At 49.0% G+C, this 13,885-nt stretch overlaps 1 long non-coding RNA gene across 2 annotated transcripts in view; it reads left to right on the top strand.

The window, feature by feature from the left end:
* Window positions 1-9,196: 9,196 nt before the first annotated feature.
* Window positions 9,197-13,885, top strand: part of LOC308573134 — a 58,210-nt gene continuing 53,521 nt past the window's right edge. Inside the window, exon 1 of one of the 2 annotated variants that reach the window (XR_014001949.1) lies at window positions 9,197-13,740. This is a non-coding gene — a long non-coding RNA (uncharacterized lncRNA). The remainder of the gene's footprint in view (window positions 13,741-13,885) is intronic. The other variant, XR_014001950.1, reaches the window with a different exon arrangement.

Raw genomic sequence — 13,885 nt, 5'->3', positions numbered from 1 at the left:
AGGAGACCATTCCAGCTCTTACTTTCAGAAAGTTCTTCCTTTAGTTGGAATCTCCTTTCTTGTAACTTGAAGCCCTGGGTTCGAGTCCTACCCTCCAGAGCAGAAGAAAACAAACTTGCTCCATGTGACAATCCTGAAGATATTTGAAGAGGACACCATCAAAAACCATTGCACAAAGGGACATTTTGGAAGTAAGAGTCACATATTGATAAGGTAGCCTCACAACATAGGGGTGTTTGTTGTTGGGGCGCTGTGGTCTAAACCACTGAGCCTAGGACTTGCCAATCAGAAGGTCAGTGGTTCGAATCCCCACGACGGGGTGAACTCCCGTTGCTCTGTCCCAGCTCCTGCCAACCTAGCAGCTCAAAAGCACGCCAGTGCAAGTAGATAAATAGGTACCGCTGCAGTGGGAAGATAAATGGCGTTTCCATGCGCTCTGGCTCTCGTCACAGTTCTCCATGCGCCAGTAGCATAATAATAATAATAATAATAATAATAATAATAATAATAATAATAATAATAATAAAAATAAAAATAAATTTTATTTATACCCCACCCTCCCCGGCCACAGCCGGGCTCAGGGCGGCTAACACCAGTAAAATCACAATAAAAACATACTAGGAAAAAACCACCAATTTAAAATACAGGTTAAAATGCAATTTAAAATGCAGCCTCATTTTAAAAGTAGCCCATAGATCAAAACTGTAAGGGGAGGGAAACATAAGGGTCAGACTGAGTCCAAACCAAAGGCCAGGCGGAACAGCTCTGTCTTGCAGGCCCTGCAGAAAGATGTCAAGTCCCGCAGGGCCCTAGTCTCTTGTAACAGAGCGTTTCACCAAGTCGGGGCCAGTACTGAAAAGGCTTTGGCCCTAGTTGAGACCAATCAAACTACCTTGCGATCTGGGACCTCCAAAGTGTTGTCATTTGTGGACCTTAAGGTCCTCTGTGGGACATACCAGGAGAGGCGGTCCTGTAGGTACGAGGGTCTTAGGCCACATAGGGCTTTAAAGGTCAAAACCAGCACCTTAAACCTGACCCTGTACTCCACCGGGAGCCAGTGCAGTTGGTAAAGCACTGGATGAATGTCATGCTGGTCACATGACCCGGAAAGCTGTCTGTGGACAAACGCCGGCTCCCTCGGCCTGAAAGCGAGATGAGTGCCGCAACCCCATAGTCGCCTTTGACTGGACTTAACTGTCCAGGGGTCCTTTACCTTTACCTATGCAGTGTGCTTTTCTTCTCTAAAGCATGCAAACGAAAACCTCCGAGCATCAAAATGGTCTCACATCGTAGCCCCTCTTAGAGCCCTCCTACAAAGGGTTAACAGCTCAGACAAGGCAGCAGTCCCACCCCCTCTCAAACTATCCTTCCATCCATCATGCACAGCTATATTTCATATCACTAGTCATGCATGCACACACAGAGCGATAATTTGTGAGTGATTTGGTTCTGAATGTGTGCATTGGCAGAGAGAAATGGGGCTGCAGAATACAATTTGCGAAACGCTTGTCCTCACCCTGCTGCTGTTCTTAATTCATGACTAACATTACTTACATGTGAGTTTGGGGTGCAATTCCATTACAGGCACCCCAATACAAATACTCTCCATCAGCTTATTTATTGTAGCGTAAGAAAGGGAGCCCCAAGCCATGCCAAGAAATGGTCTAGGGGCCTAAGGGAGCTCAGTCAGTAGAATATGAGATTCTTAATCCCAAATTAGGTGAAAAATCCCTGTATTGCAGAGGGTTGGACTAGAGTCGAGGGCTCAGCAATCTTTTCCAGCCGTGGGCCAGTCCACCATCCCTCATACCATGTGGTGGGCCGGACTATATTTTGGGGAAAAAATATGAACGGATTCCTATGCCTCACAAAGAACCCAGAGATGCATTTTAAATAAAAGGACACACTCTACTCATGTAAAAACACGCTGATTCCCAGACCATCTGCAGGCTGGATTTAGAAGGCGATTGGGCTGGATCCAGCCCCCAGGCCTTAGTTTGCCTACCCATGGACTAGACAACCCTCATGGTTCCTTCCAACTCTACAATTATATGATTCTAAATTTTGTGTGTGTGTGTTTGCTGGCGCGCGCGCGCGCGCACACACACACACACACACACACACACACACACACACACACAACTGATGAACAGCAAGAACCTAATACCAGTAATCTAATAACACTTAAAGTGCTTTAATTGTATTAAACATTAATAAAATGTAATTTTATGATACTGAAAAATTGCATGCCTTGTGCTTTTCAATTATGCTAGTGCCTTTGCACTCACTTATTACTTGCTGAGCACTTGGGCAGAATATTGCCTGCATGTTTTTCCTTATCTCAACAAAGAAAAACAATAATGGAGATTTGCTTCTTTTTTTAAAACACCCACAGACCCACATGACACGAGGAAGCTCCTTCACCTCCCAAATTGTCTTCTTCTGGCTGTGGGTCGATTGCCCCACGCCAGAGTCCATTCCCCTTTGAGTTGGAAGGGTCAGAATGCCTGTCCAGAACCATTGCCAGGCCAAACGTTAAGCGTAAAGAGTTGGCCGTCTTTCTTGCGACAGCAGCAAGACAAACAGTTGCTTCCAATGGGAAAGAAGCCACTACCCATTATATGTGGAATATAGCTCTTACAAAGCGCTTAACTCACCATCGAAGGGTGATAAGAGGAATAGTAAAGATGGCTTTGACTCCGTAGAGTATCAATTTATATCATTTATTAACAATGGCACAGTAATCTCTCTTCCGTCTCAGCCACTATGGACAAATTATCTGAGTGCTTTACTCTGAAGTATACCCTGTGGATGTGAGCTTCATCTGTTATGCAAAAGATTTCCCAGATCTCTTCTGATGCCATGTGGATGACTGCATACAAGACTAAACATATGTACATGCATTTGTTCTGGAAGACAATGCTTTATTCTTGTAATTGGTTTTTTAAGACATTTGTAGGAAGGAAGGAAGGAAGGAAGGAAGGAAGGAAGGAAGGAAGGAAGGAAGGAAGGAAGTAGTTGGAGTGGTCTGCTTCCAATGCCCCACTTCTGTCTCCTTGGCTCTTAGCTCCCCCACTAGGTAATCCCAATCCCCCCCCCACTTTGGGAACCATTGACTTCATTCATGCTGAGACTGCGCACCTGCTCTAGAGATAGGAAAAGAAAAGAAATCCGACTAACTACAAAACATTTGCAACAGGGGTGGGGGTGGGAAGCATGAAAGGAATTGAGAGAGAGCGAGATCTTGGCATTCAGTAAGCAAAACATGCACTTCTAAATGGGATATTTAAAATGAATGATTGTTAATCTAGCCATAATACGTCGAGAGCGCCACATACCCAGTACATGAAGTCTTCAGAAACGAAGTCATTAGTGTAACTACATATGCCTGCTCATTCTTTTCAAGATAGGGAAATGTGAATAATTCCCTGCCAAGGGACAATTACAGCCTGCCATTCCAGCCTCACGAGGCCATATGCATCAAGGGGCAACAAGATAACATTAATATGTATTCTGCAGAGAAAATTAGATCAATAATGGTTTGGCAGCATAACATCTAATTTGAAAATGATATCCACAATGCCGTGGCGGTTGCACGAGAGAGGTGCCTGCCGCATATTCCAAACATTTCTCATTTTTGCCCCCCTCCAGAATTCTCACCTTCATTCCACCTTCTTTTATTTCAGCTTTGGAAAGAATCCAGGCAACAGAGACTCGATCCAAGCTGCACAAAGTTCAGCTGGATTCGTGTCAGAGGAAAGCAGAACGGCTGTTTTGAAAAGCAGCATGTGTGGGCTTCGATAGCTCTTAACCAGGATGGCTGAACGGAGCCTCCGTAGCAGGGAGAAAGTGGAAAGAGAAAAGGTTTTCTCCCTCTCTCATAACTCACGGACACCTACGTAATCAATCATAGAACTGTAGAGTTGGAAGGGACCCTGAGGGACATCTAGTCCAACCCCCACAAGGCAGGAATCTTCTGCCCAACATGGGATTCAAACTCACAACCCTAAGATGAAGAGTCTCATGCTCTACTGACTGAGCTATCCCAGACTGGGGCTGGATGTTGGAAGATTCAGGACAGATAAAAGGAAATATTTTTTCACATGACACAGAGTTGAATTACGGGGCTCACTGCCCCAGGAGACTGATGACCACTAAACTAGATGGCTTTAGAAAAAAGATCAGACAAATTAATGGAGGAAAAGCCTATCAATGGTTACTAGCCATGATGGCTTTGCTCTGCCTCCACAGCTGGAGACAGCAATGCTTCTGAAAACCAGTTGCGGCCGGGGATCTCCCTCTTTTGCTACCTACCAGCTCCATCCAGCATGGCCAGTGGCTAGGAATGATGGGCACTGCAATCCTACGACCTTTGGAGGACACCAGTTTGGAGAAGGCTGAGACAGGCCTGTGGTCACCCTCCCAAGTGAATTCCTTTGTATGTACTTAGTGGAGTGGATGGCGCAGTGGACTAACCACTGAGCTTCTTCGGCTTGCTGATCAGAAGGTTGGCAGTTCAAATCTGCTCGATGGAGTGAGCTCCCGTTGCTTTGTCCCTGCTCCTGCCAACCTAGCAGTTTGAAAGCACACCAGTGCAAGTAGATAAACAGGTACCGCTGTGGTGGGAAGGTAAACAGCATTTCCGTGCACTCTGGCTTCCGTCACAGTGTCCCATTGTGCCAGAAGTGGTTTAGTCCTGCTGGCCACATGACCTGCAAAAGCTGTCTGCGGACAAACGCCGGCTCCCTTGGCCTGAAATCAGAGATGAACGACGCACCCCATAGTCACTTTTGACTGGGCTTAACCATCCAGGAGTCCTTTAAAGGTAAAGGGACCCCTGACCATTAGGTCCAGTTGTGACCGACTCTGGGGTTGTGGTGCTCATTTCGCTTTATTGGCCGAGGGAGCTGGCATACAGCTTCTGGGTCATGTGGCCAGCATGACTAAGCCGCTTCTGGCGAACCAGAGCAGCGCACAGAAACGCCGTTTACCTTCCCACCAGAGCGGTACCTATTTATCTACTTGCACTTTGACGTGCTTTCAAACTGCTAGGTTGGCAGGAGCAGGGACCGAGCAACGGGAGCTCACCCCGTCTTTACCTTACCTTTATTTACTTACACACACATCCCGCCTTTACAGGTCCACTTCTTTTCCTAATACCCCACGGGACACAGATGCAAAATTTATTTGTTCTTCAAGCTAGAACACAGGGGCTGTTATTACCAATCCTTCTAGGCTGCCCTGAATGCTCTCCCCCTTCCCATTTTTTTGGGCTGAATTGCAGGCATAATAAATAATAATCCTTCAAATAAATAAATAACTCTAGCCTTCTCTTCTCCCTTTGTATAGAGATTTGAAGGAACTTTCTTTTTAAAATACATGTTGCAATAAGTGTGGTCATGAAACTTACTGCAATACAGTCCTCACAGGTGATGCAAGAGTTGTGAGGTCGGATGGGTAACCCCAGTCTGATGCAACATGGAGACATCTAAGGAAATTGCTTCATCTTTTTCTTTTAAGAGATGAATGCAAAGAAAAGTACATTCTGATGAGACATCATTGTAACATGGGCTTGTCCTTGAATTTGCATATTTTTCAGTTTTTAGACAGATTGCGCCATCCTATTTGCTGGCATCATGGGCTGGCTGGGGAACCCCCAATGGAAGAAGGCTCAGAGCCAGGAGATTGTGGTGGATGACGACATGTGGCCAGAGGGAGAAGGGGAGGAGAAGGTGTCAGAAGTGGAAGAGGTGATGGGGTTTAGCGAGCAGGAAGAGGTTGTGGCAGAGAGCGGTCAAGAATCAGAGGCAGCACAATGGGAGATCAGCTCTGCCCAAGGCAGGATGCAGAACAGCAAGAACCGGGAAAAGAGAGACATAATAGACATAATATGAAGAAACATCACGGACAGAACAACTGCCACACATAGGAGGAACAAGGATATTGTTTGAGCGCCTCACTTGTAGTATTATAAATGATTTATTGTGTCAACACGAATAGAAGTTATTAATATTGCAGTTGTTGTATAAGGGATTGTTATTTTGACCAGAGTGTAATTGAAATTAATAAGATTTTGGAATACAGAAATAAAGTAAATCATCAAACCATCAATTCTAGCACGCCTGGGGGGACGACACACACTTTAATTGTGTTGTTTGGTATCTGAATGATTGGTATTGGTAATTCTATTATAATTTGGCGTTGTTATAATGAGGCTATTATTGGGTTGTAATTGGAAACTAACAAAAATTCTTATCACAAGAATCAGAGGCAGGAGCAGGGCCGAGCATCTTCTATTGCAGCCCAGGATAGGTGCAAGTCGGGGTGCGTTCGTATGTGCCGGAGGTGGGTGGGCAGGGCATGCCAGGGGGCAGGGCGCACTGTCTGGCGATGCCCTCATGCCAGCTGCCAGCATTGGGCCACCGCGAGAGGGAACTGCCTCCACAGCTCTCTTGCAGATCCGCAGCCCAGGGGAGGAGAGGGGCCTTGAAGCGGCCACTGCCTCCCCTTCTCTCCTTCACTTCTGCCCCTGGGTCAGGCCTGTTTTACCATGATGCACACTCTGTACAAAATCAGCTCCGCTCGGCTCTGCACCTCTCAGTGCATTTATTTGATTGTTAGAATTGGGTTAGGGTAAAGGTTTTTGAAATATACTCAGAGTCGCAAAGTGATTTCATGTTCTTTATTCAGCTCATAGTGGTGAGGAGGAATGAATGAATGTCCCCTCAAAGTATCTGCTTTATATACATTATTTACACAATGGGCTGCACATGATTGGCTAATTCTGGAATTCTACTGTAAGCCAATCAGGTTGTGGATTCACTTATATCTGGAGCATGATTGGGTGGTTCCTGCCAACCAATCATACTGCCAAAGGCGTAGCGTGGGGGGTGCCAGGGGTGCCGGCCGCACCGGGCGCAACATTTGGGGGGGCGCGTTTGGCTGGCCCTCCTCGAGGAAGCAGGAACCCCACTGTCCTCGGACCTCCTCCGAAGGCTGGCGGTGGGGCGGAGAGACCTTCTCCCCGCGCCAGCCTTCGGAAGGCTGCTCCGAAGCCTGGCGGTGGGGCGGAGAGACCTTCTCCCCGCGCCAGCCTTCGGATGGCTGTCCTGAAGACTTGTGGTGGGAGCAGTGACGTAGCGTGGGGGGTGCAGGGGGGCCTGCTGCACCTGGCGCAACATCTGGGGGGGCGCAGAAGAGACTTGAGTGCTAAAATCCACGGGTTAGGGGGCGCAAATTACTTGCCTTGCCCCGGGTGCTGAGAACCCACGCTACGCCACTGCATACTGCTGCATTGTTCTAGGACCAATCAGACTGCTGCAATTTGGATCCTATTGTTCTAGGACCAATCAGACTGCTGCAATTTGGATCCTATTGTTCTAGGACCAATCAGACTGCTGCAATTTGGATCCTATTGTTCTAGGACCAATCAGACTGCTGCAATTTGGATCCTATTGTTCTAGGACCAATCAGACTGCTGCAGTTTGGATCCTATTCAACTCAGTATATAACAGTTTTTGTCTTACTTATAAGAAGACCCTGCTGGATCAGGCCTATGGTAGGGTTACCAGACTTCCCTGTTTCCTGGGGAAAGTCCCTGGATTTGTGAATAAGTCCCCGGACAAATTCCATCCCTGGAATGTCCCTGGATTTCATCTAATGTCCCCGGGAAACGCAGCAGTGGCAGTCTCAGCAGCCCGGAGCAGTTGGCTCTGGCTGGCGTCAGGAGCTGCTGGGAAGTCCCCATATGATGGTGGTGCAGGAGCTCTTAAGATGCAACTTCCAGGCTGCCTCCACCTTCCCTCACCCCAGCAACAAAGCTGTGAAGGGAGGCTTAATGCTGCCTGTCAGAGCAGCCTCCCAATTCCTACTTGCGTGCATCTCTCAGCTGTGAAGGGAGGCTTCATGCTGCCTATCTGAGCTTGCATGCAAGCAGGAGTGGGCATGGATCTCTCAGTTAGGCAATGGGAAGCCTCCCTTCCCAGCTGAGGGATCCCCTCCGCCTCCTGCTTGCATGCAAGTAGGAATGGGATTGGGGCTGCTCCAGTGGGAAGGGAGGCATCGTGCTGCCCGAGCCGCCGCTCTCGGCCCTCCTTCTCCGCCTTCCATGCCTGACCCACCTCGCACTGCTTCCCCACCACCTCCGAAGAACCAACAACTCAGGGGCTGCCCAGACTCATGGAGAAAGGAGACAGAAGCTTTGGAGGAAGGGGAAACGTGGCGGTTGAGGTTAAGACAACAGCTGCCCCTCTGCCACCGCCATCACTGCAGCATCAACATCCCGAACATGTAGTATCTATCTATCTATCTATCTATCTATCTATCTATCTATCTATCTATCGTGTCCCCGGTTTCATTGAAAAAAATCTGGTAACCTTAGCCTATGGCCCATCTAGTCCAGCATTCTGTTCTCACAGTGGCAAACCAAGATGCCTGGGGGAGACTTGCAAGCAGCTTCTGGGGGCAAGAGAACTCTTACCCCCATGGTTTGCAGCAACTGGGTTTCAGAAGCACCAAAGACTCTTCAAGTGCCCCTATTCTCCAGAAGAAGAGAAGACAGTGGCGTAGCGTGGGGGTGCAGGGGGGGCTGGCCACACCGGGCGCAACATCGGGGGGGGGGTGCTCGCACTCGCAGCTCTCTGCCCCTACCTGGCTCACTCACTCTCTCTCACTGCAGTGCTGGCTGTGCGAATCCGATCCGAGCCGCCGGGTCGCCGCCCACTGTGGAGGGGGTGGGTGCCAGGCGTGCAGTGCGGAGAGAGAGCGAGGGACTATCTGGGGGAGGGACAGTGCAGCGGCCGCCCAGCGCAGCGCTGAGCGCGGGAGAGAACCACACCAGACCAGACCAGGCAGCAGCAAGAAGAAGCTGGCATCGGCGGCAGGTTAGGGGTTAGGGGGCGCAAATTACTTGCCTTGCCCCGGGTGCTGACAACCCACGCTACGCCGCTGAGAGAAGAAGAGTTTGGATTTGATATCCCGTTTTATCACTACCCGAAGTCTCAAAGCGGCTAACATTCTCTTTCCCTTCCTCCCCCACAACAAACACTCTGTGAGGTGAGTGGGGCTGAGAGACTTCAAAGAAATATGACTCGCCCAAGGTCACCCAGCAGCTGCATGTGGAGGAGCAGAGACATGAATCCGGTTCCCCAGATTATGAGTCCACCGCTCTTAACCACTACACCACAGGCTCTCAAATCCAGGGACAGTCCCAAATTCATAGAAGCCATCCCAGTTTCTGATTTGATCCCAGAATGTCCCGCTTTTCCCTAGGACGTCCCTATTTTCATCAGAGCAATGTTGGAGGGCATGGAATAGGAGGTTCCCAGGGCTTCTCTACAACCAGACCTCACCTGATCTCAGTTCCAGCACCTCTCAGGTGGGTGCCTTTGCCATTCTAAGAGGATGAAGGAGGTGTTCATGGGGGGTCCCAGCACCTCTTTTTCTAGAAAAATAGCACTGGACATCCCAGTTTTCATTGGCGAAATGTTGGAGGGTATGGCAGTGCTTCCATGGAGGCACAGCAGAACCATTATGGCTTGTAGATTCCTACGCTTTCCATATCTGTGTTGCTCCCTGATCCAGCTGAATGGACAGCCCTCCTCTCTAGTCCACACAAATTCATTAATTTTTTTGCAAAGGAATGAAGAAGCTGATCAAAGGAATTGCCGCTGCATCCAAACCCTCTGGCAGAAAGTAATGCTAGGGCTGTCTTTGAAGAGCAAGCACTGAACCAGGGACTTGGTATTATTTTAGATGCTTTTGCACTGTGGAGAGTCGCTGAGGGGAAATAGCCAGATGTAAGCTGGGGAGGAGGCATGGTCAGACATCAAGGATTTCAAAAATGCAAGGCACAATATTTGCTCTCTTAAAAGTTCTTCCACTCCACGCGTTTTGATTCTGTTTGGTTGGCAGACTGTCCCCTGTTCCTAGTTAGCAATGAATGATGTGCTTCCAAAATGCCCCATCATCTTGCCCCTTTTTTCACTTTCTCGCAGTAACAGGCCATTTGCAACACTTCAATCGTTCTTCAGCTGCAGACTTATCAATTTACGCGCTTGCATGGAGGAGGGAGTCTCACACAAACAGTCAGAAATGTCCTTGAAACCTATGCTGTCACTGCATGTCCAGCTGTCAAGCCAGCTGTTTTTCTGAAGAAGAATGCCTTAGAAACTGTTTGGTGCTTGTGTGCCCAGGAAGGGCCAGGATGAGGTCTGGTATGCTCTGACGCAGTTTCGAATGCCTTAGAAGCTGTTCCCCGCTTCTATGCCCAGAGAAAACAAGACAATAACAATTCTTAGGGAGGGTGGAGAGCTTAGCAGGCTCTGAGATGCTCTCACAAGATCTCACTGAGCCTCCTGAGTTCCGGAGAGATCCCACGAGAGCATCCGCGAGCCCAGTAAACAAGTCTGAGAGCTTAAAAGCCCTTCCCATGCCGGCAAAACCCTGTGCAAAAAGAGCTTTTAAGCTCTTTGTCTTCCGCACATTTATTTTGTGTGATTCCAACCAGCCGGCCTTCACCTGCGTGATGTTAAAATTGCACATGTGAAACGCACAGAGGTTGTGATTGTACGGCAATACACATTTATCATTGTTTGACATCCGTTGTCTGTAATGCCTTGTGGCCTCTTTATGATCTACGCCCATAAACTGCGCCTGGAATTTAATTAACTGTGTTGGAGAAAAATTACAGCTAAACTAGCTTCAGCAGTTGAAACATTGGCCTGGTTTTATGTCGGGCTGTTAAAAGAAGAGCCAGAGGGCAAATGGCATCGAGCCGCACAAATGCCCAGTGGACGGGTAAATGGGCATTCAGGAAGTTACATTTAATCGTTTGGTTTTTCAGACAGAAAAGATCCTCTGCTCAGAAGCCTTCTGTCAGGTCAAGGCATGGAAAAGCAGGCTAGAATGGACAGTATCCGTCGGAGGGTCTGGCTTGTTTGGGCTCAACGATGCATTCTCTAAACCCCGCTGTTAAAACCTCCAGTCAAAAAACACACACACGATTGACTGCTTCAAGCACTGAATGATTGCGAAGGAAGCACCTACCCACAAAGGGAACATCAGCAAACCAGCTGTCTATCAGCAAAATGCCTTGGGCCAACCCTGAAATGTAGGATCGTGAATTGGCATGCAGGGTATTCCACAAACCACATTTGAACGGGCAAGAACACAACTTCTGCCAACCTTGCAGCCTTTCCCCAGTGGTTAAAATAATGCCACCTTTGTGTTGGAACTTCCCATGTTGCCTTTCCCAGCCCATTCCCATCTAATGATGCCGTACATAGCACAGTGATATGCATCACTGCGCATCACAGAGGAAACGTGAAAATGTGCCCCGCAGATGCCTTTCACAGCAGCACCCCCGTGTCTTTTGCAAGGCGTAGTTCTGATCTGGGGCCAGGATGAGGCCTGGTATGCTCTGATGCAGCTCTGAAATCCTTAGAAAGTGTTCCCTGCTTCTGTTCCCTGCCCGGAGAAAACAAGAGCCCTTTCTTCAAAAGCTTTTCTGCTGATTCAGCTCATCCCGCGAAAGGGGTCTGTGCCGTATCGTTGCTGCAGCTACGCAGCGAAATGATTGCAGAGCTGGCATTCCTTCATGAGCGTTCGGGACGCCTTCTGATTGCGCCGCACATCATGCACGCGGCAGATGAACACAAACGACGGAGGAACAGGGTGACCTTCAAAAGTGTGTCTGCACCAACCATTCCCCATTTGCAATATGGCCTTCGAAAAGAGAGTTGCCATTGACAACGCATCCGGCACGGGATCAGTGATCCGATTCTGAGCTTGGTTGTGGGAGAGCTTTCACAAAAAGGTCTCATGGGGCTGAGCTGAGCAAACAGACAATGTAAGGCAACTTTGGATCTCCTGGTGGGAAGCCTAGAAACACGGGAAGCTATCCTACACCAAGCCAGGCCACTGGGCCACCTAACGCAGCACTGATCTTCATCTGGGGTTCCCAAAGTGGGGTGTGGCGCCCCCTGAGGGTGCTGGGATTACTTGTGGGTTCTCAAAGGCAAGGGGTGGCAGAGAGGTGCTGGAAGTGTAAATGACTACCAGCCTTCGGAAAGGCTGGCACCGCTGCATCCATTCCACCCATTTTGTTGCATTAGCTAATCAAACTAAGTAGTTTTAATTGGATTTTGATTAGATGTGCAATTAATTGTTGCTGTTTTGAATTTTATTGTGCTATTATCTTCCTTAGTGTGTCATGCAAACTGTGCACCAGGGACTGGCTGGACGCGGAGGAGTGAGCACTGGGAGAAGGGTGGGTTGGAGAACGACCTGGAAGAAGGGATCGGTGATCTGGGGGAGCCTGTTTAAGCCAGGAGACGAGAGGCAGGAGAAGCTGAAGGATTGGAGAGTGAAGTGCAGGTGCAGGAGAGGGAGAGATCGGTCAGGCCGGTAGAGAGTCAAGGACAGGCATAGGCAAACTCGGCCCTCCAGATGTTTTGGGACTACAACTCCCATCATCCCTAGCTAACAGGACCAGTGGTCAGGGATGATGGGAGTTGTAGTCCCAAAACATCTGGAGGGCTGAGTTTGCCTATGCCTGGTCAAGGTCTTCCACACCTCCTCCTCCTCCTGCCCCCAGGGGTGTTCCAAGGAGGGGGTGGCGGTTCGCCCTGGGTACCATTCAAAAGGTACAACATGCTGACCCTCGATTGGCAGCACCCCCTGGGGCGCGCACCAAGCCCCCTGGGACAAGTGCCGCTCCGGGTACTGGAGCAGGTTGCTTCGCCTCTGCCTGCCCCACCTTTCCTGCTCCACTGTCTCCCAGGACCAGGAGAGGACTGAAGAGGGAGAGAAAAAAGAGGCAGAATAGAAAAGCAATACATCAACAATAAAATAATAGCCAGCCAGGGAGTGCAAGCAAATAGGCGATGGGGGGCACAAGGTGTTGAGAATTCCGTTCCACCTTAAGGAACAGACGTGTGGAATTGTTGCATGTCACATGTCTGCTTATATTCCAGCACAGCTTGCTGAGAACTTCCATTTGCGTATAGCATTTGCTTTTTCCGTTCTCTCTGAGACAACATTAGAGAGAGAGAGAGAGAGACAACATGTTTCTTTGTCCTGATTTATGATGAATAAATCTGTAGTGATAGTATGATTTCACAAGCCTCACGCCTATTCTGTATACGCAGTACACTCTGCTAATAGTGTGCCCTGGCCCTTGAAGTCCGGGTCACTGATTTACATCGGAGCTCGGGCCGATGGATGGAAACAGCACAGTTGGGGCTTGCCTGCTGGCCACCCGGCCCTGTGCATGTAGACACAAGGCATCCCTAGCGATGCTCAGTGTCAGAGACCAGACTGAGGATTACAGCTCTGAAGAGGAATGGTGGGAACCTCCCCCTCTTCGTGCTCCTGACCAGGATCCTGAAGCTGCCCAGGAACAGTGGAGCGGTATAGATTTAGAGAATTGGTTTGCAGAGGGGCATAGTTCGGAAAACAACAGCTGGGCAGAGCTGAGTGGGGAACAGCTAGAAAAAGCAGAACAGGAAGAGAGAGAGAGATAACGGACTCCGCTTCACTTGACACTGTCCAGCCTATCTCTCCAAAGGCAAGGACAGCTGATAAGGTTGCTACGCAGAAGGTTCAGTGCTTGCGAGATCAGGTTGCAAGAAGGGGGAAGTGATGAAGATAACTTGGGGAGGGGGAGTAGGAGTGAAGCACCTTTATTCAGAGAATGGCTGCGTTATTCTTTTGCTCTGATTATTAAACATTCTTAAACTGGTAAGAGACTCTAACTGCTTTGTTCCGCTGATACACAGTCAATGGGGGTGGGGAGCAATTCTCCGAAGTCTGACACTCAGGGACCCAGCACATGTCACACACCCTGGGCACACTGACCTCAAGATCCACCCATCGCTCAGCCACA

This window comes from Podarcis bocagei (genome assembly GCF_964188305.1).
Source record: "Podarcis bocagei genome assembly, chromosome: 14".
In the NCBI taxonomy this organism is placed as follows: domain Eukaryota; kingdom Metazoa; phylum Chordata; class Lepidosauria; order Squamata; family Lacertidae; genus Podarcis; species Podarcis bocagei.
The sequence above is the reverse complement of the archived record's forward strand: the minus strand, read 5'-3'. Positions and strand labels throughout refer to the sequence as shown.